General features: G+C 37.9%; 2 long non-coding RNA genes across 4 annotated transcripts in view; one reads left to right on the forward strand and one right to left on the reverse strand.

Moving 5' to 3' along the window:
• Positions 1-23581, forward strand: part of LOC131511981 (uncharacterized) — a 96573-nt gene that overhangs the window by 1494 nt on the left and 71498 nt on the right. The window lies entirely within an intron of this gene.
• LOC131511980 (uncharacterized) lies at positions 28-23159 on the reverse strand. 2 transcript variants are annotated; one of them, XR_009261851.1, is made up of 4 exons: positions 23028-23159; positions 4883-5049; positions 1939-2617; positions 28-784 (listed from the first exon to the last, which is right to left on the reverse strand). It is a non-coding gene; the product is annotated as an uncharacterized LOC131511980 (long non-coding RNA). The 2 variants fall into 2 exon arrangements; XR_009261850.1 differs by having other exon boundaries at positions 28-1144.

Here is a 23581-nt window from a genome sequence, read left to right on the forward strand (position 1 = left end):
GGCAATAATCCTTTTTTGAGATTCGCATATTTTGAGATGCTGTTTTACTCGGTGGAGATACTGGAGTATGACAATTTATATCCGCCAGGCAGTGGGGCACACACAGAGGAGGGAGTCACAGATTTTAAAGCCGTTTCAAAGTTGACGTGTCCCTCAATTTGATTTGGTTCGATTTGTCTCCAGACGTTGGAGCCCGGAAAGGGAAGGCAGGCTGGCCACCAGCACCCTGGCCTGGAGCGCAGCGGCCGCACGGATGGGGCAGAGGTTGGGGACTTTGCTGCGGCCACTTGCAGGGTGCGGCGGCTCCCGCGGTATTTATTGACTGATTCGGAAAGGTGTCATTATATCTAAGTTCACATTAAAGCTCGAACTTAAAAAAAAAAAAAAAAAAAAGAGTACCGCCAGAAAATGCTTTTCTTTTCTTTCCCCCAATAGCAGAGCCCGCTGTTGTCAGTTGGAAAGGGGGGAGAAATTCTCTCCTGTCGAAGTTTCCAGCCACTCTAAGAGTGGAAGGGGGAGGGCGAAGCGAAACGGTGTTCTGGCTCTGTACCTGGCAACCCTCTAACCGCTGGCTTTTTCACGTTGCTGTCCTGGGGAGAGTATCGCAGAGGCAGACGCATACGTTTTATGCACCTGAGTGCTGGGTTCTGCCGCTGGGTTTTGCTGGGTCTACGCAGGGGCGGTTCCTGGGATGCGGATTTAATCCAGGGGAAAACGTACACGAAACAGTTTTTGGCCTCCTATCTTTGCTTAGAGAGGCTCTGTCTCCATTCCTCGGCGTCCTCTGAGTGTAGATGAAAAGATGGAAAATTAAACGAGAAAGGCACTTACTATCATGGGGAAAAAAGATAGGTTAAAAATAAGGAATCTAGGGGAGAGAGGTCATTCTCCAAGAGCCTACGTTGAAGAAATACAGACAGGGCCTATGAGAGCTACAGGACTTGCTCCACAATGGGTTTTGTAGATAGCGTCCCCACGCACAGGCCGACGGCTCGCCAAATTCTGGTTCCCGACCCTTAGGACAAGGGCAACTGAGCCGGTTGAACACTTTTCGAGAAGATAGACGTCCTGGCCCCCTTTGGAAAAATCACACCTTTCCAGAATCTTGAGAACCCCGCAGGCTTGAGAAGGTTGCAGAAATGGTCTAAGAGTTAAGAAGAGAATGGAGAAAGAAGGGAAAGGTTGGTAGAGGATGGAGAAAGGAAAGATTGTGGCCAGTTAACTGAGAGATCGAGTTCATTTTCCCCCAGTGGCGGGTCCCAGCACCCTCCTACCCAGTCTGCGATCACCAGTTACTGGTGCAAGGGCGAGACACTGCCCGGGACCACCAACTTCCGAGTTGTGTCAAGTTGAGGTGGAAACGGTGGATCTATTTCATTTTAAGGTCCACTTTTGGGAGTCGGTGGGATTACTACAATGCTGATGCTTGTAAGAGTGGAAGGAAGGAAGCACTTGCCGCTTACAGACTTGCTCCAAGTTTCTTTGCCCCCCTTCTCTACAGCCTCCACCCTCGTCTAGCCCCGGGAGCCTACACCTGGGTTTGGGCCTCCGGACCCGGTCGCAACTCTGGGGTACCTGCGAGTACCCCGGAGCCGTGAACCCTGAAGTTCTAAATGCGACGTGACTTACTGGCTGGCTTGAGGAAAGCCTCTTTCGCCCCTTCTGGGATATCATCCAGCCCTGCCCGGGGCTCCCTCCCCGAAGCCCCCAAGGCCTCGGTAGGTCGGTCGGGGCCACCTTCGGGGCTGCTCGGGGGACCTGACGCAGGCCGCGCTGCCGCTGACGTCAGGGGCTCCCGGTGGCCCGAACCCCAGTCCTGGCAACAAGGCGCCCGGCGTGGGCGTCATTAATTATTAGATGGTAAATATTGCAAAGAAAGCTCAAGCTATAATTCAGGCTATATTTCGGTTTCTCAAAGCATAGTTACCAACTTCGCACCTTCTTGTGGTCCCGTCTGCCCTCTGGGTCCACATTTTTGTAGGTTTGAGCTCTTCACTTTGTAACTGGTTTTGGGGATTCTTGGTGGAAGCGCCAATATTTGTTCATGTGGGAACTGCATGGTTACAACTTCCCTGTAGATTCAAGCTTGAGGAGCCTAATCATCTCTATCAACCAAGGGGGTGAGATGTGTGTGGGCATTGCTTCATAAAGCTGGATCTAGGATGCTCACATCCCCTTTTCTGTTTCGTCAGATTCTTAGTCCGAGATCTGATACTATTATTGTTGTTGTTGAGTGAAAAGGAGGGGAAAAAACCCTATCACACACCGACAGGGCCAAGGTAAATGAATAATGCCATTCGGTATCAGGAACAAAACCTTCCATTTGTAAAATCAAACACAGCTCTCCTTTTTTCTTTTGTTTTAAAAGGAATCACACCTATAGTATCTACTTAAAATAGAATGTTAAGGAGCAGTAACTTCTTCAAAATAACACTCGTTCTCGGTGCTAGCTCTAATACATTTTCAAAATCCTTTCCCCGAGGATTACTGCCGAATAAACATAGGGCACAGCAGGGTCACTGTGGCACGAATTCTCTCTTGGGCTCTTCTCTACAAAAGGAAAAAAGAAATCATGCCATATATGATGGAATTCCACAGGTGATGGTGAGGTGATTTTCTGGAAAAAGAATGAAATTATGTAAGAATTAAACTAACCCATTTGAATCAAGACAATTTTTATAGGAGTGGAAACAATAATCCACAAATTTAAGCGTCTTGCATATTATCTTACTTGTCATAAATAATTTCTCTGCAATTCTCTTGTTATATTAGCTGTTTGAAAGATCCTGTATATAAAAATAAAGTTCACATGTATCACTGCATAAGACCAATAAGTAGCAGCTCTCAAAAATATAAAATTATCTTCATACATATGAATATAAAATGTATTTGTCAGGATCCACAGGGCCAGAATGAAAAGCCTCTCTAGTTATATCTATAGGAGGTAGAAATATCCTGAAAAGTATTTTGAAAGGCAGGTAATTTGTTTAGTGTTTCACAGACAGAAAAACAACTGACCGAACTTTAATTTTTCTTTTGGAAGTTTTAGAGCCCTGCAGGCAGCTTTTGACTCAGAACTGTGATGGTGACCATTTTATTCTCAAGTTTATAATTTATTTTTAACCAATAGTTATGTGGTAAATATTTAACAAATATATACAATCTCTCAGAAGTGTGCAATAATTATTTTGTAAAATATGAGTAAAAATGGAGCTCACTCTTATACATCAGATACATATATTTGCAGTATTGAAAGCTTTGTGAAGGAGAATTTTAAAAGGTGTAAACAGTCACATTAGTAAATGTACAAAATTCCACAAGCATTCATCAATAAAAATTTCCAAGAATTGTGTATTAAATGTATTAGAAAAGAGATAACTGCACACAAAAAGAAAAATGAAAAGAAACCTCATTTAGGGAAATAAAAACAAACAAAGGTCCAGGGTCCATCATTTACTTTTTCTGCTATGATTATTATGTATTTCTATGGCTTGTTATACCTAGACTTTTCTTTAAAATTCCAAAAATGTGTGTTAGCTGGAATAAAAAATATTTGGAGTTGCGGACAACAGTTAATTGGCATTCAACAACTTCGGTGCTGTTTTCTATTTTACGTACTACTACTTTTATATACTACAAATCTTTCCAGAGAGTTCTGCTATTTTTGGTACAGCAGGCTGAAATTTATAGGCCTAAGATATATTCCAGACTATGTTTATAACACCCTGGCTGAGAAAAACCCTAGGATATTCATTAGATTTTTTTTAAGTCAGCTAATATTATTACAGTTCCTGAATCAATAAATATTTACAGATTTAAGGCAATAATTGAATTGAAGGGCCACATTTGAAAGTCATTATGTGCGTGTGTGTATATCTTCAAATAAGTGATTTGTACAATTTAGACAATATCCTATGGAGGTTATGTGATTTTTCTGCTGCTTCAAACATGATTTCACTTGCTGACCTCGTGAAGTCAGTTGATATTCTTGGCTCTTAGATTTGCACTTGTGAAATCAGTGTCCTAGACAAGATGCTCACTAAATTTTTATGTAGTCCTCAAAGTAGTGATTTCACTTAGTCTTGCTTATGGATTAAAAAAAGCAACAACAAAGCTTTTAACTTTTTATTTGTGAAAAAAAATAAATCAGGGAAATCTTAACTGATTTGGGATATAAATGAAATCAACTAGCAATTCCTATTGTAAAACCTCATTGTTAAGTTTTTTTTTTTTTTTCCCCCTGAGAGTCTTGTTTCAGAAATGTGTTCTACTAAACAAGGAAGGCTACAGGAAACCTCTTTTTCTCCTTCTTAGTTTGAAAAGGAGGTAAAATACATTTCCAGTGTTTTGTTTATGTGTATTACAAGGAGTATTTTCGTAAACAGGGGCGGAGGATGCTTAAGAGATGGAAACACTATTAAATTCAAATGTTTAAGAGCATGAATTTAGGAAGTGTAAACTAAGTTCTGGTCATATACAAATGGATGTATATTTGAAGGCGATACAAATCCCACCATGTAAGTAACAAGAATAAGAGGAAAACACAATGCTCCTGCACACTCTCCTCGCTAGATCAGTGTGAAGAGCTAAATATATTGAGTATATTATCCAATCCACAGGTTCTGCAGCTGTTGCTTGTTACTTACCTGTCAGCTAACTGCACTTGACTAGACCAATTAATTGATTAATTAATTACCCCGACAAACATTAGAGATAAGTATAGTTATTGTTAATAGAGACTATGTCATTTCAAAATTAAATTTCAAATGCTTTCTTCCTTCCAGGCATATAACAGGAGAAATATACACAGTTATTCAAAATGTAAGGTAAAATATGGTACTTGTCATAAGAGAGGCATACACAAAATTGGGGAATGTTTTACTTTTCGATTCTCTTTAGAAGATATTGGATGTCACTTGCTGCTTTAGAAAATCAGAACAAAATGTCATATCACGGCTTTTTCTTTCTCTTTCCTTCATGCCCTCTTTTGCTCCTTTTCCTTCTCTTTAGCTCCTCCTTCTTCTCTTCTTCTCTTCCTTGCTCTAGAACCTAAGGTAAAATGAAATTTTCAGAAGACCTTTCTCGGGATGGTGGCAGTGGTGTTGTGAGCTCACTGCCTGAATCCTTGCCAGGCCTTTGTCTTTTGGGGGAAGTTTTGTCCAAGTGCCCATCTGTAGTCAGCTAGCCTGGGCTCCCATGGATGGGCTTAAACTCTGGGAATGCTGGGATCTGGGGCTGGTCAGAGCTTTTCAGCAACCAGGGTGTCCATTTTAATGGTCGAAGTGGGTCAGACCAAGCAGAGACCAAGTTCTGACAACTCTAGGTAAATATCTGAAAAGAGAACACTGATTGGTCACCAGGACATTTACACTTTATAGAATTGAGCAGGGTTTCTCTCTTTTCTATTATTTGTTTGATCTAAATACAGATTCCTTTGTCACTAACAAATAAATCTTTTGTTTGTTTTCATTATGGTTCTTTTGTTCATTTTAATTCAGTTTTTAAAATATTCACTATAAAAGTGTCAGCATAGGACTAATTTTTCAAGACTATTTTTTGTTCTGAAATATTAAGCCATGTTTTCCCTTCCCCTAAGGCTGATGTGATTCTCTGGCAGTATTTTCCAAGGAAATTTTATGTCCACTTTATAACATTTGATAGTCACCCTATGAAACTAAGAAATAATTCATGTTTTCTGAAAAGGGTTCCAATCAGGTTCTTTAGAAGCTCAAAGTAGGACTAACCTGTAACCAATCAAAGAATTAGAGGTAACTGGTCCAATTACATATTATTCACATTCCTTTTTTTTCCCTTTGTGCTGTTTTTGGGTCATTTGGAAAGTGGCACAACTCAGATCAGTTTGATTTGTATTTTCTAGCTGTTTGGATGAGTTGATTGAAGCAGGAAGGGTCACAAAGTGTGTTTGAGGACTTTGTTGTGTCATTGTCATGTGATTCTAATCCTTTTTGTAACAAGTTTTAATATTGAGCAATTTCAAATACATACAAAAGTAGAGAGAATAATGTAATAAATCTTTATCACCCAACTTCAGCGTCTATCAACAAATAGCCCAGTTTATAATATTTCCATCCACCGTTCTCCCCCAGAATTATTTTGAAGCACACCCTAGACATCCTATTATTTAATATGTAAATATTTATTATTTAATAAGTTCTTAATGTTTGCTACAAAGCAGAGTGGCTTTTTCAAGTCAACTAGTATGTTTTTCTGAAACACTGTCTGGTCTGAGCTTTGAGCTGCTGTTCTCGATCCGTTTAACAGTTTTGCTTCCAATACCAGAGCCTTTATTAGCCACTGGAATCAAGGAGCTCTGTAGTTATCAAGAGCAAAAGAATAATTCACTTGATTATCATCATAATCAATGAAGATGGAAGCTTCAAGTGGGAAATCTCATAATCTCCAGAGTCTAGTAGTCATAATGGAGTGAGAATAATTCACTCAAAAGTTTCTGATTTGGGGAAAAGGGATGACTAGGAATCTTTTAATGAAAAAAAAATCCTATGAACTTGTACTGGTATGGAAAAATCATTGTACTTGAAAAACTATCACTTAAATGCATTCATTGGGTTTCAGCTTTATTTCACCCAAGGTAATCCCCCAATTATTGATATAATAATAAATATGAATTTATGCACTGTGATTTAAATGTATTGTTTCCTTATCTCATTAAGTCACATGAAGCCATATGTTGTTGATTTTTCAAGAGAGTACTGATATTTTAGAGCTCTATGCCAAACTATTTATGTATGAAATTATGTGATGTCTGGAATTTGCTTCAAATAATCTTGGGTGAGGGGTGGGAATGAGTGAGTGTAAGAACCAAGACTTTTATTGCAGGGAGATGGGTACCTGGGATTATGGTAATGTTCTCTACTTCTGTATATATTTATTTTTTCTTAATAAACTAGCAAAAATGAAAAAGATAAAATGTCAAGAAGAACTCCACTAAAGTGTTTTTCTATCTATCAGTAGAGAAGTCAAAAGAAGGAATGAAATTATATTAAAAATTAAAAAGATAAAAGTTTACTTGCATCATCCTGGACTACCCAAGCATGTCCTTGGAGAAGCCAGTGAATCTCTTTCAACTTCAGTTTTTACATACATGAAAATACTCCCTCTGGTTTAAATAAATGCTAATATTTTTTCCATATACCCCTATGTATTAGATATGAATTCATAACACCTTGCCAGCAAAAATGTTGCTTGATAATTTAAACTTGTAGTTACTTGAATGTTTGTCATCTAAATGTTTCAAGATCTATGGAAAGGTCTAGTTGTCACTTTCTACTTGTGGTCGTTTTGTGCATTGATTATGGTAGAACATTTCTCAGTATGTGGAGAAAATAATGACAGTTATAGATTTTAAAATGAGATTCTTGCTATAGCATAATGCTTTTCTTTTTCTACTTTTCTTATGGGAAATACAGACTCTTGAAGTTCAGGGTTAACTCCTGCCTCTTGTTTCTCCTTCCATAACACATCTGCCCTTCAGACTTCATTTCTGGGCCATTCCTTATGGAAGTAGAAAACACAGCATCCTCATAACGTAATTCATTATGGAACTTGGAATTGAATTATGATTTTCAGGTTTGAGTTTTTACAGTGGGCCTCCAGTTTTGACTTATGTTGCCCTTCCCCATTTCCTAACCAGTTCTAGAATATCAGGGATAAGAATAAGTAAATCCTTCAAAGTGCCAAGTTATCTTCCTCTCAACCTATCCTGCCCAGATTGGCATTCCGTCTCAGTTTTCTTCCATGTTCTCACTATGCTGGATTTTCCTGTCTGCAACCCAAATCTCCCCAAGGATGCAAACCAGCCTAGACAGTACCATGAGACTAGAGCATTCGAAGCATTCTAGTTCTTTCCTCCATGGGACTAGATCCTGGTCCTACATCTCTAGCAGTAGTGGTTCTTGTAACAGCATTCAGAAGTGATGGCTCTTCGTATCACTTTGTTATGTCTGCTGTGATGTATGTATGTATGTCTCTCATATCAAGCCATATCTGACCATGCCAAGCTGTGGAAGCCATTCATTTAACTAACTAACCATCCCCAGCCCAGCCTTTGCAGTCAGGTAAGCTCTCTCTGGACCAGTATTTCTCAGGGGGCTTGCATCAGATGTTTATACAAATTCATATTCCTGGCCTTCAGTTCTAAGTGAATGAGAATGAGAATGTCTGGGTTAGGCTGTTATTGGGAATCTTCATTTTAACAACGTGAAGTTTAAAACTCATTTGATTGAAGTCCTAGACTGTGCCCTTGGGTGTGACTTTTTCTCTGGGCCTTGCTTCTATTGTTGTGATTTTAAACTTCCTGGTGCCTGCACTTTCTAGAGTCTGAACTTCCATCGAGATTCATAAAACAAAAAGCCAACAACAGTAATGATGTTGGACAGGTTCTTAGCAAACAAAGCTGGTGGTCTCAAACATACTATTTGTGTTACCACCATTACCCTTACTATAATCGCTGTCTTCTTCTTGATCTAGCGTTAGAGGAAGAATATGTGTGTGATATTAATAACGATAATGTGCATCAAAGTGCCTTTTAAAAAGTTAAAAAGCACCGGATAAATGCAATGTATTATTCAACAAACACTCAGTTAATGAACTCATAGTCTGTTTGGGGGCACTGTACAACTTGCCCCCTGAACAGAGTATGAAGAAAATGAAGAACATGTTTTCTGCTCAGGGGAAGCCCATAATGAGGATAACATGCACACATAATGTTATAGGAAAACAATTGGAAAGCAGCATACTTGATTTATATCCCAAACATACTCTTTAGTGATATAATTCTGAGTGCCCTGGGAAACACAGGATAACTATGTGCTTATGTACCAACCATTGTATCTGTTGATGTATCTGTGACTCTGTGTGTTCATCTCTATCAAACATCTGCTGTCATCATCTCTACTTTTAAATATCTTTAAAGTAAATGTGATGCGGTTAGAATATAAGCTCCATGAGGGTAAGCATTTTTTTTTTTTTTAATTTTTTTTATTTTTGGGACAAAGAGAGACAGAGCATGAACGGGGGAAAGGCAGAGAGAGAGGGAGGCACAGAATCGGAAACAGGCTCCAGGCTCCGAGCCATCAGCCCAGAGCCTGACGCGGGGCTCGAACTCAAGGACCGCGAGATCGTGACCTGGCTGAAGTCGGACGCTTAACCGACTGCGCCACCCAGGCGCCCCGAGGGTAAGCATTTTTATGTTTTGTTTGCCGATATATTTTCACTGCGCAAACGGTGCCAGCTACATGATAGACATTCAATAAGTGCTTGTTGTCTGACTGACCGTCCTAATGGTTGACTGAATGAAGTTAGTTAGAAAAGATTTCCGAAGAGCGATGAGTGTAAAGGAGATCTCGCAGTGCCCGCCTATTGGCTGACAATGGTTGTGTAGAGAAAGGGCCATAGGACATAAGATAGAATTGGCTTAGTGGTGAAAATCTCCATATTTGACAATTCCAGTCTGCCCACTATGGATCATTTCAGTAACCCATGACTTGGGGTGATTGTAATTGTGATTTTCTGGCTCAGAGGAGAAACTTCCTACCTCCCTTTTATTTATTTATTTATTTTTACATTTTTTTTTTGAAGTTTATTTATTTTGAGAGACAGAGAGCGTGAGCGGGGGAGGGGCAACGAGAGAGGGACAGACAGAATTCCCTCCGATGGTGGAGCTTGAACTCAGCAACCATGAGATCACGACCTGAGTGGAAACCAAGAGTCAGAGGTTCAACTGACCCAGCCACCCAGTCGCCCCCACCCCCTTTTAGATCTGTGTTATGAGGTGTAACTGAATTCTGTTTGTGGAGATAAACATGTGAGGTTTTGTGTTTGCTTGTTTGTTTGTTTTTGGAACGTGGCATTTCCTTCCTTTAGGAATTGTGTCTGTTTGTATACACAGATACATTGGGCACTGACATATATTTGCCAAATGTCAATAGTTGTAGTTTAATTGTTGTGAAGTCTTCTCCTTTGCAACTTCATTTTCTAGTCTATCTGAGGAAAGATAGAACATTTTCTCTTGGAAACTAATGAGTGAGGATAGTCGAAATTGAACAGGCCACTGATTATAAGCAAGTAGCAGCCAACCAGGATTCTAAATAGAGCTGGAAACATAATTTGACTATCTTTTCATCTAGATGCCGTGTGAAATTTTAATTGTTCAAAGATTATTTGCACATATAGCAATTTAGTTTGTTGCCTGTTTCCAAATACTGAAGAGCAGTGATACCATGTGTGGGTGTATATTTTAAAATTGCAATTTCCAACCTTTCATTCACTCATTTAACAAATATTTATCGAAGGCCTCCTAAATCCCAGGCCCATTCTGGAGATGCAGTGGTAAGTCAAATTTCCTCATGGGGTTTACATTCCAGTGGGGAGAGCAGTGACAACAATTAACATGAAAGGAATGCATATAAAAGGGAATTTCACATAGTCGTCAGTGTTGTGCGTAATCTCAACCAGTGTAGTGGGACAGGGAGGGCCTTGCAGGGTGGAGAGGCTAGCGTAATCAGTGGCCTTTCTGCGGAGCTGACATTTGACCTAAGACCTAAATGATGTGAAGGAACAAGGAGAAGGGGGTTCTGGCTAAGGAAAGACAAAATCTAAAGGTTCTGGAGTAGTAATTAGTTTGGCATGTTAATTAATCCATTCCTTTATTCTTCTCCACAAATATTTGCTAAGTGCCTGTTTTGTATCAGATGCAATGTATTCTAAGGTGCTGGGGAAAAAGTGACGAACAAGACAGATATCTTGAATACCAGCTCCCATGGAACCATATTCTAGTGAAACAGGAAGACAAACAAAGCAAACAGAAAAAAATATCAGAAAATAATAAATGAGATCATACTAAGTGGGATGGAACAGTGCGATAGATACTTTTTTGGTGGATATCCTAGCTTGAGGGACTAGAAAAGGCCTTTCTGAGTAAGTGACTGGTATGATAGGAAGCTCACATTTGTGTCACATCCTACCTTTGGATATTTCGAATTATGTTTTGGGATATAGTAAAACAGGCTGATGATAATGTGTGGCTCTTGTTGGTCTACCTGTAACCCCACCATTTTCTCTTCCCCTAATGAATGCATATGGGAATGCAAGGAACTGTAAATTTTCAAGTTTATAAAACAGGAAAAAAATTCATAAATTTATGTACTTTATTAGTAGTAGCAAATTACATGAAACTTTCCCCACTGGGGGTTTGGGATATTCAGGCTTAAAACAGCTGTTTTAATTATTGGGAACGTATGGCAGAATTAAGGAATTTTTGCTGAATAAATATTAAAGAAAAGCTTTAACAATGATGAAACTTAAAACTAAATAATGAGAGTATGCAAATTAATATAGATTTGAGCAATCCTGCAAAGGCAAGAATCAGCCTTGGTCTTAGCCTTGTTATACGTTTTAATTAAAAGCAGCAAATTCACCATTGAGCACATTTTCTTAATATTTTATAATTTTTCCCATGTTGGGATATTGTCTTAGTTTTTACTATCAAAAAGATATTGGTATTTAAGTCAAGATTCAACATCACAGGGAATAGAACTCTATTTAAAGTAGTTCATGTTGAAGGGTGTTTATTGATAGGAAAGAACATGGACAGGAAACAAAGTGTAATGTCTGCATGTGGATGACACTGAAAACATCTCTTTATCTACATATCTGCTCCACTAGTTTCCTGTTTCTCTTTTTGCATACACTTTTTTTAAAGATTTTATTTTTATTATTTGTTATTTATTATTTTTGTTATTTCTTAAAAATTTTTAAAAATGTTTATTTATTTTTGACAGAGAGAGAGAGAGAGACAGAGCATGAGTGGGGGAGGGGCAGAGAGAGAGAGAGGGAGACACAGAATCCGAAGCAGGCTCCAGGCTCTGAGCTGTCAGCACAGAGCCCAACGTGGGGCTCGAACTCACAGACCGTGAGATCATGACCTGAGCCGAAGTTGGATGCTCAACCGACTGAGCCACCCAGGTGCCCCTAAAGATTTTATTTTTAAGTAATCTCTACACACAACGTGGGGCTCAAACTCACCACCCTGAGATCAAGAGGTGTGTGCTCCCCCAACTGAGCCAGCCAGGTACCCCCATAATCTTTCTTGTCTTACGTATGTTTCTTTGTTTCTCCAGAAATTCACTTTACATGTGGTATTGTTTGACATTGGTCTCAAATTCCATGTAGCCTCTAGTTCCAATTTTCACAGCTCTCTGACTGCCTTAGTCTTACAATGACCAGTTTCAAATTCCTGGGAGACATACTTTGATTTTCCCAGTTTAAATTAGGTTATATACACTGGTCCAATCAGCTGTAGCTGGAGGAGGGGAGCAGGAGATAGGAGCTATACAGTATGTTCTTGTGATGTGTTATGTTATTAACAAATAATCAATCTCCCATAATATAAAAATAAGGACTATCTCACATTTAAAAACTTGAAATAATACTTAATAAGGATAAAGTACCATTTTGATATCCTCTTCCTCCCACACCAATCTTGATACCATTTACCCTCTCCCTACTCAGTACTCTCCCTAGAGCTAAATGTGCTTTAGAGATATACACACATACACACATTCTATAGAAAATAGTATAATATCATATAAATTTATTTATTTAAGAAATAGTAATTGAATGGACTGGAAATTTAGCATTGCATAAAATGAACAATAATTGTTGCCCTCATGGAGTTTACCTGCCAGAGGAGACAGACAGACATAAAACTCACTAAATAAATATGTTACATGGTACTTGGGAAGATCATGAGTGCTATGCAGAAAAATAAATTCTGAAGATAATAGGAAAGAAGTGGCCAGAGAACAGACCAATTTGAAGGTGACATTTGAGCCAAGACTTGTAAGAGGCCATCTAGAGAAAAGACATTATAAGCATACGGAACAGCAGGTGACTGCATGTTCAAAGAACATGAAGAAGTTCTGTCAGTCTGAAGCAGAATGAACAAGGGGGAGAAGAGTAGGAGAGGTCAGAGTAACTATGGGATTCTGGGAGCTGGGGAGGAGTTGGGACTACTCACTGAGGTTCTTGTTAACAAGTTTAAGGCCTTTACTTTAATTCTCTGTGAGGTAGAAGACACTGTAATATTTTGAGCAAAGTAACTTGATCTGACTTATTTTGAGTGGATCATCATGATTTCTGAGTTGAGACTAGACGGAAAGAGGCTGGCAGCAGTCAGATGTTAGGCTATTGCTATGATTCAGGCAAGAGATCATAGTGATCTGGACAAGAGAGTAGCAGAGAAAGTGATGAGTAGTCAAGATTCTGGATTGATTCTGATGGTAGAGCAAACAAAGGTTTCTTCTGGATTAGATGCAGATGTGAGAAAAAAAAGAGAAATCAGTGTTGACAACAAGGATGGCCTTGAATAATTGGAAAGATGCAGTTTTCATTAACTGAGATAAAGAAGATTGTGGAAGGGGAAGTTTTTAGGGCATGTGTCTTAGGGAGTGGAAATTAGGAACTCAGTTTTGGAAATGGTAGGTTAGATGTGCCTTTAGACATTTGTGTGGAATAGTTGAGCAGGCAGTTGGATTGGAGTCATCAGCATAGTGATAGTATTTAAAGCTTTGAGATTGAATGAGACCACCAAAAAACAAATATAAAGAAAGAAGAGGTATAAGGCTCAGGTCTTGGCCTCTCCAAAATTTAGAAGTCATAGAGATATGGAAGGACTAGAAAAGGAGAGAAGCAGTGAGTGAGAGAGGAAGAAATCTAGGAGAGGTGTTGTCATGACAGCTACGTGAAGAAAGTGTTTCAAGAAGGCAGGAGTGATCAGCTGTGTCAAATGTGATGGCAGGCCAAGTCAGAGTAGGAGAGAGAAGTGATCATTTAATTCAGTAACAGAGGGTACCAGTGATTTGACATGAACAGTCAGGGGGTTGTAATGGTAGAGATAATGATCTCTTTGGAGTAGGTTTGAAGGAGACAAAAGGGGGAGAGGAATTGGAGATAATGAGTATATAGGATAAATAAAATGGTAATATTATTTTTTGGGAACTTTTTAATGAAGCGATATGTGCTAGGGATTTATACTATTCTTTATAGCTCTAGCTCATTTCTCCTAATGATCATGTGATTTTTAATTATACGGATGACCACAAAGTGTTTAAGACAGTTCTCTAAATAGACCTTAACTCTTTTGTTTTAGTACCAAGAATATCAATCATCCCTCCCCTGAAACAAAAATATAGATGATATGTTCAGTGGGAATCCATAGATAATAGGAGAGGCCAAACCATGTGGAGACAAGAGTTGAGATAAGTCTAGCTATAGTGGGGATTTCATAGTGGAAACTATGGGGGAGTTGGAAATAAACTCCCCCAAACTTTTCTCTGATAACTCTTCCTTGGTTTAGTGCCAACACTAAGCAGGCAAACGCAGTTCTCTGTCTCACAAGAGACACAAGTGTAGGTCATAGATAATTTTACCAGTTGTATTTTTTTCAAAACATTTAAGTTTGTGTAAGTTGATTATGAAACCAACTATAGTTCTCCATTATCCTTTGTGATCGAGTGGAAGGTTTTTTAGTTGTTGTTTCGGTACCAATCTTCAGGATGAACATTCTTGCTTTCTTATGTTATTCTGTCTACTCTCAAAACAACTCAACCTATTTTGGAATGCTTTGTAGCTAGAAACCCCTTTTAGTTCCAAGTCTCTCTTATGAAGACAGGAGCTGTTTCTCCCCAACCTCCCACATTGCACAGCTGTTTATGAGGCTTGTAATTAATGAAGAGTTGCTAATAATCACACACCCAGTGATGTTCCGGGCTTGTTGAAAGAAATAGGGTGGGCAACAGTCATTGGGCTGGGGCCTGTAACTGTGCCTTTTGCCAATTGGCTGTAGATTGGCTATTGTCTTTTTTGGTAAGAGAATTTCTGGGAGCTCTACTCACATAGTTCATGCTAAATTACTTTGGTAAACAGGAAATGATCTGAAATGTGGAAAAAAGTAGAAAAGTTAAAGAGGAATTTTCTAAATAGAATTAGCTTCTTTCTGTTGGACTTATTTAAAAGTCTACAGATCTTCAGGAATTTCCAGATTAATTGTCTGGGTTTATTGATTTCTATTTTCAATTGCTTTATTAAATGGCAGCTTCTGCAGGCAACCTCATTTTCATTGTTCTAATGAAGAGAGCTTGATCTAGTCCAAAAGTTGAGAAGTCAAGTATCTGTAGGAGCCAAAGAAAGAACTAAGCAAAGCAGCCCAGAATTAGAACTCACTGGAGAGAAGTGATGACTGGGGTGGATTTGTTGACACATGAGAATGTCTGCCTTGTCTTAAAACTCCTCAAGTTTTTCAAAAGAAGATAGAAATCTGGATTTTAACATGACATCTTTCAGCTTGGAAATATTGGCAATGAGCTCAAAGTTTTAAGAAAAGCAATCTGTAACCAAATACATTTCAGGCCAAAGCAAACACATCTGCAGGCTGGATCCAACCCCAGGCCACCAGTTTGCAACTTCTGGTCCAGAAGGATCGGTGGTTAGGCAGTGCTTTGGGACCAGTTCTTCACAAAGACTTAAAAAACAAGTGGTTGCTAATTATCTAAATGTTCATCGTTACAAGTCGTTCTCTCTCTTTTTGTTTTGGTAGCAAATTTTAAATCACATTAGCCTGATGTTTGAAACCTGCTGGTGGAAAGTAGAGTGATCATATATCATGGACTGCCCAGGACAGCACTGGCTTAGGCCTGTAGCAGTTAAAATTAATAATGCTACCCCTTTTCATTTCCAACATTATATGGACACTTTAAGTGTCTCTTTTGTCCCTGCTTCCCATTTTTCACTTATTTCTTCCCCTCCTCCTTCTCCTCCTTCTTCTTTAAGTAAGCTCTACACCCAACCTGGGGCTTGAACGCATGACCCTGAGATCAAGAGTGTCCTACTCTTCCCATTGAGCCAGCCAGGTGCCCTTCACTTATTTTTTAATTCATTTCTTTTTATAAAAGCTATCATGATGCATTTTAAATATATAAAAAAAAACTAGACAAATATCATAAACCTCCATGTAGCCATCATTCAGTTTCAGTACCTATCAACTAATGGCCACATGTTTCTTCCATACCCTCACCCACTCCCTCATCCTGTATTATTTTGAAGAGAAGTCCCGATTTCATATCACTTCATCCATAATTTCTTATGCACCTTAAGTCAGTATTGTCTAAGTACCAGTATAACACTAAACATTTAGATTATAACTCATTTTGTTTTAAGTTGTCCTTACTTTTTTCCTTGACTTCTTTATAGCTTTTCTTTCTCCACTGTGCACCATGAGTCAGTCCTTTTGTTCCTGAGTACTAGTACTGAGACACTTCATTAGCATTTCTCAATAAGTTTTCAAGAGTCATTGAATATTTGTTGCTGCTTTATTTGTGTCTAAAAATAAATTATTCTTATATGTATTATTAGAAATAAAAGATAATTTTGAAATTTATTTTTTCTAGTCCTTCAACTTCATCCATCTTTTCAACTATTGATTTGCCCACCCTTGAGTGATTCTTGGTGAAATTATCTCATTGCCTTGTTATAAAGTGGCAAGATGCTTGCCAGATTCCAGTTCTATGATCTCTTATCTATTGTAGGCTAATCCTGGGCCCTAATTTCAAGGTTTGTTTGACACTTTTTGGTGGAAAATGTGAATTCTGGTAACTATGTCCTTTGAAAAATTTTATGAGTTGCAAATAGTAAGAGAGACAGCAGACATGGTTGTTAGAGAGGAATGGACTTTGGAGTCAAACAAACTCATCTGTGTGCATGTATTTCCTCCCTCCCTTCCTTCCTTTCTCCCTCCCTTCCTTCTTTGAGAACTTCATTAAAGACTCAAAATACTTTTCTTACATCAGAATTTTGTTCATAGTTCAAATTTTTTGGATTAGTATTTATGAAGTCACATTATATAATACACACATATGATTTGTTAATAAAAATGATTGACTCCTCAGATAAACTACTTCTGTTAACTTCCATTTCATCTATTTAGAAACCTTGAATAAAGATGTATTATATTTTTACTCTCTTTTCATTTCCTTCTGTGTTGTATTTATATTTTTCTTTTCTATGATTATTTATTTATTTACTTACTTGGTTGTCAAATGATCCTTTATTGAATTATTTTCTGTTATAGCTCTTAACCAGCTGAGCATTCCACTGTACCTCTATTGGTGTCATCTGTAATGTCATCAGGGTGGTGGCCATCAGCATTGCAGCTCACAGATTGGGCACTCCCCAGGATCTCTTTAATGGCTCCAGAGAGTTCTCTGGCTAAAGATCTGTGTGGCATCTGTCAGGCAATGTTGACAATCTCATCAAAAGGGCTATTTCTGGTGCCTCTGGGTGGTTCGGTTGGTTAAGCATCAGATTTCACTCAGATCATGATCTCACAGTTTGTGGGTCTGAGCCCCACATCTGGCTCTGTGCTGGACAGCTTGGAGCCTGCTTCGGATTCTGCGTCTCCCTCTCTCTCTGCCCCTTCCCCACTCATGCTCTGTTTCTCTCTCTCAAAAAAAAATAAACATCAAAAAATTAAAAAAAAGGTCAATTCTTTCCCTTCCCTTTAAAAATAAAAGTGATATTTCTGCTTTTTTCTGTCTCTTGGCAGTTCCTTTAGGGCTTTGATAATCAGGGCAGAGGCAGAAGGTACGGCTTCAATCTGGGCCTATGTGTTCTGAAGGAGCAATTTCACTGTAATCCTCAGACCTATCCAGTCGCCAGTTGCCTTGGCAATGTCATCACTAACCTGTTTTGGAGACAGACTCAGGGGGCCAGTCTTTGATCTTAGGGGCCAGGACAGATAGGCACCCGCTTCCTCACTGGTACACCTCAGGTATACGACTCCGATCTCGTTGAAGTCAAACTTAGGCGGCCTGGTGGAGGCTGCTGGTGATGGATGAACCCAGATTTGGGATGACCAAAGACAGTTGCACCTTTGTCTCCTCTGAGCCAAAGCCAAAAGCCAAATTTTTAAATAACATATTAAAATTTTCTCTTTAATTGAGTTTTACGTTTTTTTTCCTCTTTTTTTGTGTGTTGGTAATCCTGATCTGCATTTTTCCCCAATATTCAATTTTCATGTGGAGGGTACAATTGCTCTATGTTCTCATATGGCTCATAATTATCTTATTTTCTTATTTAATATAATTTTGAAATTCTTTGTGATCTTCATAGTTATATACATATATATGTGTGTGTGTATATATATATATATATATATATATATATATATATATGTATATGAGTGAATGAAAAAGGAGATGTTAGAAGGTAAAGGAATTATTCTTTTTCTAGTTATTTATACAAGTAGTCTCACTGTCCCCACAAATTTTCTGGTTAGAACCGTGCTTGGGTTAAACTTAGAAACAAGTGAAGATTTTGCTTAAAATCTCCTCTCTCCTCTTGAAGTTCATCTGTTCTTCCTGTGCCTCATCATTCAAAGGTGTCTTGTCATTATATAAGTCATACCTCTACCTCAGTTTTTCATCATGTTGAGACAAGAGTTTTTTAGACCTTAGATTCCTGATTTTGTATTTAATGTGGTGTGCCTTCAGTGACCGAAATTTCCAGTCGAATATATAAATGCTCCTTAATCATGCCTTGTTTGAAGACTTATCCCTTCTGATAGAGTTAGCTCTGATAATATATTTTGTTATTTCTAGGTTTACTTTTGCAGGTATCTAATTCTGCAAAGAATGCATGAGAGGACAAAGCATGATGTTGGTATGTGTGTGTATGTATATGTGTCTGTGGGTATGGGTGTACCAACATGTGTCTTCTTGTCCGGAAAGAACGGGTATCTCTCTCCAATATCTTCATAGTGTTCTGGTATAGGATGAGTTGGGGAGGAGTTTTCAACTTTTCGAACTTTTCTAAGTTCTGTCGTCCTTGTATATTCCCTTCCTTGCCTGGCTGGGTAGACAAAGTGTAAGCTTGAAGTGCTTCATTGCCAGAGTGACCTTTCATTCTCCCAGGTGGCTGGGATTAGATACTGCAGTCCTCAAACACTCACTCACAGTTCTTAGTCAGAGACTAGGTCACAGCCAAGCAGTCAGCCTCGGGGGATGGCCATGTTCAAGTTCAGCTCATTAGTATCAACTCAGGCCATGTCTTCTGTTTCTGTTCTCACGGTTATGTCAAGAACATGCAGAATTTAGGCTGCTTTAAAAAATTTAATCATGTCTTCTCAAGTTTTGACTGCAGAACACCTAGAGAGGACTGGATTTTGGAGTCAAACAGACTCATCTGTGTGCATATATTCCCTTTCTCCCTTCCTTCTTACCTTCCTCCATCCCTTCCTTCCTTCTTTCATTTTTTTCTCTTTTTTCATTTGTTTATTTATTATAGGAATGGATATAAAACAGCATGATAAAATTTCAAAAAATTTAAGAGAGTATGCAACGGACAGTAAGTAGTCCCTCCCTTTCAGGTCTCTAGACTCCTCTCCCAATTTTAGTATATGAGCTGCCCAAGCCAACATTAGACTCCTTTCCCAAAGCCCCCAAAGCTAGCATTTTAGGTATCCCTCCATAAATTTTCTATTGTTAATCAAACATCTATTTATATTTATATCCCTTAATTTAAGTTCTTTTAAAAAGCTCAAATGTTTCTGGCTTATTTTCACTTAAAATGTGTCTTGAATGTTATTCCAAAATAGCATATACAGATCTACCTCATCCTTTTTCAGGTCTATATTTGGTTACATAGTGTTCTATTGTATGGGTGTAAATGTTTTATTGAACTCGCCCATATGGAGGGAACTTATTTCCAGTTCAAAAATAATTTAAAAAATTAAAGATGGTATACAGTGAACATTCAAAGAGATATTGGAGTATAATTATTGGAAACATTCTTAAAGTGGATTGCTATATTTAAGCATTTAAATTTTGATAGTTATTGTCAAATAGTCCTTCAATGAAGTTGTATCAACTTACCTTCCATTAACATTTAAAAGGTCCTAGTGTCAGACTATATACTTTAAGTTTTTAATTTTTATTTTTTACAATTTTTTAAGTTCATTTATGTATTTTGAGATAGAGCGTGCGTGCGCACGCGCGCGCAAGTGGGGGAGGGGCAGAGAGAGAGAGAGAGGGAGAGAGAATTTCAAACAGGATCCATCTGTAAGTGTGGAGCCCCCAATGGGGCTCAATCTCACAAAATCATGAGATCGTGACCTGAGCCAAAACCAAGAGTCTGATGCTTAACCAACTGAGCCACCTAGGTGCCGCACCTATTTTTTTTTAATTTAAATTTTAGTTAACAAAAAATTTATTTTTTATTAAATTTAAATTTTAGTTAGTTAATACAGTGCAATATTGGTTTCAGGAGTAGAATTTAGTGATTCATCACTTACATACAACCCCCAGTGCTCATCACAACAAATGCCCTCCTTAATCCCCATCACCCATCTAGCTCATCTCCCACCTCCCTCCCTCCATCAACCCTCAGTTTGTTCTCTATCAGGCTATATACTATTAAACTTTTAGATCTTTGCCTACAAATTCAATTTTCTTCAATAAAAAGGAAGCAAACAAACCCTCTTTCTTTCTCCATTTCTCTGCTGCCTTTAATTTTCTTGTTTTTATTACAAAATTGGATATTGAAGGTCATAACTTATTAGGGTTAATCATAAATTTCAAATGTTGATTATGTAATCACTCCTTATAAGGGAGAAAGAGGTGTTTCTCTGGGCCGACATTCAATTTCCATGCTTCAATCCCTCTTTGCTTTAACTCTGCCCACATGCTGATATGTGGCAGTGTTAATTGGGCATTCTGCTTTTTGAATCTCACGTAGAATGTACATCCAACTAATTTACCACAAAATTTAAAAAAAAATGAAGAGAGCGAATACAGCCATTAGAGTTGTTGTGAATAATTTGAGTTAAATGTAAATGCAGAAAGAAAATAGGAAAACTACTATTAAGTACACCTTACCCTCCTCAATAGAATACAATACAGATTTACAATGTTAATTATTTCCACCATCTATCTATTTAAAAGCCCTGAGATTGAAATATGAATATGTCAGGTATTTAAATACTAACTTATTAAAAAAAACTACTTTATTAAAATATCATTATGCATATTTTAAAGCTATAACTCTGCACTCTGTAGACGTAGAGGTAAAATTCCCATTTATTGTCCGCTGAATGTGAGGGAAATTGGATTTGTCAGGAAGCTGATTGATATCTCGAAGTGTTTTGTTTTCAGTGACTGGCACTGCCTAGTTACAACCATCTATCATCTAACAGGTAATTAGTCAGATTTCTCATCATGAGCCTTCAATCCTGCTGTTTTATTATTGAAATACCACAAACCAGTAGGCAATTTGAATGCAGATAAAGTTCTCTGTCATGGTCCTAAGGACAAAGACAACATTTTGCAATTCAGCAGTAGTGAGTTTGAATAAAAGTCCCTGAAATGTAAGTTTGGGTCTTATGAGAAAATAAATATAAAACATTTAATTTAATACCACATTTGTCCTCTAACGTGACCACTGAGACATTTGCGATTTACAAAGCAATCTATTGTTCTAATATGAACTTACTTTATTATAACACGTTACGAGTAGAAAGTTAGGTGAAATAACATTGATAGCATGAGAAATAAAGTTAGATAAAATAAATGAACTAAGTCTTGAGTAGCTTTCATCTGTTTTCCAAACTATTTTAAGATGCCGGATGGAAGTAATCTGTAATTAGTAGTAGCTAATCATATAAAAAGTTTACCATTTTTCAATTATTTTTCATAAGACAGTTTAGAAATTAAAATAATTGGAAATTTTAAAGATGAATTATTTTATCACTCTTACACATTGAATAAACAAATTTGCTTCTGAAGTTGTTGCTAAGACACTTTTGGGGCCTTCTATGGTTTATAGATTCAGGCAATTGATTTACATAACTGATATTCCAACAAGATTGGTTACTTCATAACATTTAATATTATTTTCTTGACTTAATTAAAAATCATTTGGGGGCACCTTCGGGCTTAGTCAGTAGACCATGCAACCTTGATCTCAGGGTAGTAAGTTCGAGCATAGAGCTTACTTAAAAAAAGAAGGGGGTGCCTGGATGGCTCAGTTGGTTGAGCAACTGACTATTGATTTTGACTTGGGGTCATAATCCCAAGGTTGTGGAATGGAGATCTACATCCAGCTCCATGGTAAGCATGGAGCCTGCTTAGGATTCTCTCTCTCTCCCTCTGCCCCTCCCCCCCCCACCTCTCCCACCTGCTCGCAGGCTCACGTGCCTGCTATTTCTCTCTAAGAAAAAAAAAAAAAGAAAAAGGAAAGAAAAAAAGGGGAAAAATCATGTGTTATTTTTTGGAAAAACGAGTCTCAATATACATCCACTTTCCAAAAAATTCACAGGACACTATAGTCATTACTTCTTAATAAAATGTAAATATAACCTCTCTTCCCTTCAACTTTTTGTGTGGGAATGAATATGCCTACATGCTTTCTCAAACCTTAGTTAAATAACAATTTCCTTTGCTCTACAAAGTATTGTATATACAGCACATATAGATTAAAATTAACCGGATCAAACGATGTTTTAATTCAGTTACATAGTCATGCCTTCTGATGTGTAATAGATTTTACCAGAAAGAACATTTTTCATAATTAATTTCAATGTTAAAATATAAACTAGGGGCACCTGGATAGCTCAGTTGGTTAAGCATTGAACTTCATCTCAGGTCATGAGCTCACAGTTTGTGAGCTGGAGCCCTATAACGGGTTCTTTGCTGTCAGTTCAGAGCCTGCTTCGGGTCCTCTGTCTTCCTTTCTCTCTGCTCCTCCCCCCGTGGCTCAGTCTCTCATCAAAAATAAATAAACCTTTAAAGATAAATAAATAACTACATAAAATACAAACTAAACATTAGTTTTGTATGAGGACTGCACACATACTTCACAAACATAATGTATAATAATGGCATTCAACAATTCCTATGTAAAATGTAGAATATAATATCAAATATTACAAAATTGCTTACACTTGTTTAAAATATGGCGTTATAAACTTTTCTTGTACTGCACTTCAGCTCAGGTCATAATCCCACGATGGGTGAGTTTGAACTCTGTGTTGGGCTATGTGCTGACAGCTCAGAGCCTGGAGCCTGCTTCAGATTCTGAGTCTCCTTAGGTCACCCAATTGTTTTGTCATAAACAAAATGGTAACAAATGTTTTGATTAAAAAAAAAAAAAAAAGATTCCCTGCCTCCCTCGTTCACTGCCCCTCCCGCACTTGTGCTGTCTCTCTCTCAAAAAATAAACATTAAAAAAAAAACCTAAAAAGTTATATTAAGGTACACAAATATCTTTGTGTTTCTTTAAATAGCATAAGCTTTGTTTCTACCATGAACATTTCATAAGGACTTTTCGGATGAAAACAAATACCAATTTATTATAAGCCATGATTGCTTACATGTCTTTAAATTTTTAAAATTTTTAATTTATTTTTTCAAAGATTTTATTTTTAAGTAATCTCTACACCCAACTTGGGGCTTGAACTCACAACCCTAAGATCAAGAGTGTCCTGCTCCACCGA

The sequence above is a fragment of the Neofelis nebulosa genome, chromosome 5 (assembly GCF_028018385.1).
Source record: "Neofelis nebulosa isolate mNeoNeb1 chromosome 5, mNeoNeb1.pri, whole genome shotgun sequence".
In the NCBI taxonomy this organism is placed as follows: domain Eukaryota; kingdom Metazoa; phylum Chordata; class Mammalia; order Carnivora; family Felidae; genus Neofelis; species Neofelis nebulosa.